Source organism: Garra rufa, chromosome 20, assembly GCF_049309525.1.
Source record: "Garra rufa chromosome 20, GarRuf1.0, whole genome shotgun sequence".
In the NCBI taxonomy this organism is placed as follows: Eukaryota; Metazoa; Chordata; class Actinopteri; order Cypriniformes; family Cyprinidae; genus Garra; species Garra rufa.
The window spans coordinates 24,529,973-24,534,839 of record NC_133380.1 but is presented as its reverse complement, the minus strand read 5'-3'; positions in this window follow the sequence as shown (position 1 = coordinate 24,534,839).

Here is a 4,867-nt window from a genome sequence, read left to right as displayed (position 1 = left end):
TGTATGAAGTCACATAATTTTGACTTCATTTTTAACAATATATCCATGGTTGCTGCATTTTTTTAAACCAAACAAACTTCATTTGGTGAATATATATCTTAAAAGTATGTCTGTGCTTTAAAATAATACTTTTTTTTATAATGTAATGGAATGATTTTGACAATTACTTGTTCTTAAATATTCTAGTTAGTCCAACTTAAGTATCCAAATTCTTTTTGATGTCTGTGTATTCCAGGAAGACGATGTGTGTTGTTTCTCTTGTTCGTGTAGTGTGTGGGCAATGGAGTGTCAGTGCGTTAGGGTTTAGTGAAGTGAAGTGAAGAGATCTGGAAACTACAGAGACACCAGTGTGTGTTCATCGCAGCTGGTGTGCTGAGCAGTTAATGAAAGTACCTCTCGAACCTTATCACTGTGACAATGTAGATGTTAGCCAGGAGTCCAGGGAATTCTCTCTCTGTCCCTTTCTCTAATCCTGTTAATTGGCTGCCACACTCAGAGCTGTAAGGTCCTGTGGCAGCCAACCCTCGCTGGCCCACAGGAGGCTTCTGTCAACAGAACAAACAAAATCCGCCCGCGAGAGTCTCACACATCGCCTTGCTCTCATTTACAGCCAAAGCCACTGTGACACCTTTGAATAGACAGCTGCTTGCTCGACGGCTTTTTTAAAGGGCCCAGCATACGCCCCTGCCGAACCTCCAGGCACCTAATGGGCGTTTGCTTTTAAAGAGTCACAAGGCCAGGCTTTGTTTACAGTGACAGCAGGAGGAGTCTATCTGTCTTTGGTCCAGCTGACATGGAGGGAATGAGCTGGCTTGGTGTCAAACCGAGTGTATTTGACAAAAAAAGAAAACAACCCAAAGTGCTTATAACGCACATGTCAGCATACTGCGCGGCGGTCACGAGGTTGTTAGTAACTGCTTGGTTAATGCAGATGCTGTAGAATAGGTACAAAAAGTGGAGCAGTCTCACAGGGGCCCACCGTTTGGTTTATTTGTCTGAAATCCGGCTCTGGGCTCTTGGGAGCATCTGCAATTACAAGGGCTCTTACCTTTCGCTGTGCGCCATCTGTTGTAATGTACTGGGTTTAGTCCCCTGCTCCTCGTTCGTATTTATCTTACTGATGATTTTCATTTGGTGCAAGAGAAAACACAGTTGTGACTGTCAGCACTTTTAAGAGAACATTTATAGAGCTGCTCTCAATTCCCTAGTTTTTTATTAACAATTGCTAAAACTGAGAGTAGACTTGTAAAATGGGTTCCGACTAATTCGGATTGGATGAGCCTCATTTTAAAATGGCAGTAAACTAACAACTGTGACCACAGTTGCTATCTGGCAACTGTAAACAGCCTATACACTGTTAAAAACAACCCAGCGCCAGGTTAAAAGCGGACAAACCTAGCGAATGGGTTGTTTTGACTCGCAGTTGCGTTAAATGTTTAACCAAACCTTCTGGGTAGTTTTATTTAATTCAAATATTGCTTAAAAATGGCTATATTTCTCGCTTAAAATAAACCCAAAATAAGTTGGAAATGAACATTTATTAATATGTTCAATAAATGAACATTCATTAATAAGTTGAATAAACAAAACAAATAATATGCATTTTTTATTAATAAATTTTTCTTATTAATAAATGTTCACCTTTTGGTTATTGCTGATGCCTCTAGTAATTAGTCTTATTTTTAATTTACAACATTTTGGGTTGATTTTAAGCCAACCATATAGTAATTTTCAAACAATAGTTGAGGTAAATAAAACTATCCAGAAGATTGGGTTAAATATTTAACCCAATTGCTGGGTCAAAACAACTATTTACAAGTTATTCCTGTCATGTAAGGAAATATTTTAATGTACAGTGTTATTGTTTTCATTTCAATTTATTTACCATTTATACAGTTGAGGTCAAAAGTTTACACCCCCCTTTCAGAATCTGCAAAATGTTAATTGTTTTACCAAAATAAGAGGGATCATACAAAATGCATGTTATTGTTTATTTAGTACTGACCTGAATAAGATATTTCACATAAAAGATGTTATATAGTCCACAAGTCCACAAGAGAAAAAAAAAAAGTTGAATTTAAATGCTCACTGATGCCCCAGAAGGAAACACGATGCATTAAGAGCCAGGAGGTGAAAAAAATTTGAATTTGCAGATCAGGGTAAATTTAACTTGTTTTGTCTTCTGGGGAACATGTAAGTATCTTCTATAGCTTCTGAAGGGCAGTACTAAATAAAAAAAAAAAGTGATGTTTAGGCAAAATAAGCAAAATGTACACATCTTCATTTTGTTCAAAAGTTTTCACCCCTGGCTCTTAATGCGTAGTTTTTCCTTCTGGAGCATCAGTGAGCATTTGAACCTTCTTTAATAGTTGCATATGAGTCCCTCAGTTGTCCTCAGTGTGGTGATGATGGATGATGGATCTCAAAGTCATACAGTCATTGTTGGAAAAGGTTTAAATACACAAAAATGCTAGAAAACCAAAGAATTTGTGGGACCTGAAGTATTTTTTATGAAGAACAGCAGCCAGTTCAACTGTTCAGGACAAACAAAGGACACAGGAACAACTATCAATTTTTAAGTGAAATATCTTATTCAGGTCAGTACTGAATTACCAATAACATGCATTTTGTACGATCCCTCTTATTTTGGTCAAATAATTAACACGTTGCAGATTCTGAAAGAGGGATGTAAACTTTTGACCTCAACTGTTTTTGCATACATTGTTTTATATGTCTGTTGGCAATATTGCCTTGACTAATGTTTGTTTCTTCCAATCAGGTGGGATTGTCAACGTCATGCCTTTTCTATTTTCAGAAATCTCCCATGTTAAAATACAGGTAATATTATTATAATTAATATGAAAATAAATCATTTTCTTATGGATTAAATGATGTGTCATGAGGATTCTACATTGTAATAAATGTATTTTGGCAGGTTTTATGGTTCAGAAGAGCTGTACTGGGAGGACTCGCTACATGCACGCTCTTAAATATATTATGGTAAGTTTTTAATTTATAATATATGCAATTCAAAAGTGGTTCACCCAAAATGAAAATTGTCACCATTTACTTGCACTCATGTCATTACACACATGACTTAACTTCTTATATGTAAAAGTAATAATAACAAAGCGTTTGTTCCATTTGATGAAAGTCTTAAAGGGATCAGTTTTTATACATATTTCAGTAAGAGACATAATTTATTTTATATTAAAATAAATTATAAAATAATATAGACATATTATTTATTTTATATTAAGCCATACACATCTTAATACCTGGGTTTCCCTTTAAGTAGTGCAATGTTTTGTGAGAAACTGACCAAAGAACATTCAAGGTTTTTGGAAGGGCTGAACTATCCCATTAATGCTTTTCTAAGATTTTGTGCCTACTACAGTTTGGGTCTACTACAGTAGACCGAGTCAGCTAGGTTATCATTTGTTACGAAGGTGATGTGTCCTTCAGTTTAATTTAAATGCAGGACCACTGTGAGGTTCAAAGTTGACAATACAAAACCCTCGCTGTTCATTTGTCACAGCAAAAGCACTTACCATTTTTAAAATGACCCAGAAAGAGCTGAACTGAACGACTTGCTACCATTTCAAGTGCATGCAGACTGGATATAGACGGAGACACGTCTGTGGTCCAACTCCCCCGTGAGCTGCCCGCTTGTCGCCCGTCCCTGATGTTTCTCTGATTTTAGCACACCCTGAAAAACTCTTCAACACACTGACGTTTCATCTAATCATCTGTAAAAAAGTTATTGAGTTACCAATCAGCACTATGTTACTCTGGAGACCCAAAGCAATTATGTTGGAGCAGATGAGATGAAAGGAGACGGCTACAGGAGATGAGATCTCATGTCAGCCTCTTCAGAGACCCAGAATGCACTACTGCAGCCCTGCCACTATGGCAGAACTTCTTTGTCTTTCCCTCATATCACTCCGGTTTGCCGCCCTCCGCTGATGGCGGACAGTGTTTGACAACAGACTCGCATTGGCTTTCCATTAAGGCCGAATCGATTGTTATCTGAAGACTTGTGTCGATATATAATCACACACAGTTTCCTCAAGAGAGACAGGATGGTCCACTTAGTCAACTTAATGAAGAATCACTGATAATTTACAGTAGCTGTTGTTGACATCAATGATGAATGTATTTGAATTTCATATAAATGTAATCCAACATTTTATATGCAGTTCAAATACATACTGTACAGTGCCCTGCTGAAAAAACCAGCATATGCTGGTTAGGTATGTTTTGGTGCTGGGATGCTGGTTTTAGCTGGTTTATGCTGGTCCTTTGCTGGTTTATGCTGGTCCCTTGCTGGTTTATGCTGGTCCTTAGCTGGTTAATGCTGGTCCTTTGCTGGTGTATGCTGGTCATGTTGCTGGTCAAGGACCAGCAAAAACCAGCAAAGGACCAGCATTAACCAGCAACATGACCAGCATAAACCAGCAAAAACCAGCAAAGGACCAGCATTAACCAGCAACATGACCAGCATAAACCAGCAAAAACCAGCAAGGGACCAGCATAAACCAGCAAAGGACCAGCATATACCAGCTAAAACCAGCATCCCAGCACCAAAACATACCTAACCAGCATATGCTGGTTTTTTCAGCAGGGTGCTTTGCGAAAGTATTCATACCCCTTAATTTTGTCACGTTTTTTGTTGCTGCCTTATATTAAACTGCTTTAAATTACCTACTTCCACATCAGTCTACACTTTGATACCATAATGACAAAGCAAAAACAAAAGTGTTACAACTTTATACATTTATTAAAAATAAGAAACCTAAATTAAGTACATTGCATAAGTATTCATACATAACTCAGTTCTTAAGTACCTTTACAGCCTCAAGTCTTT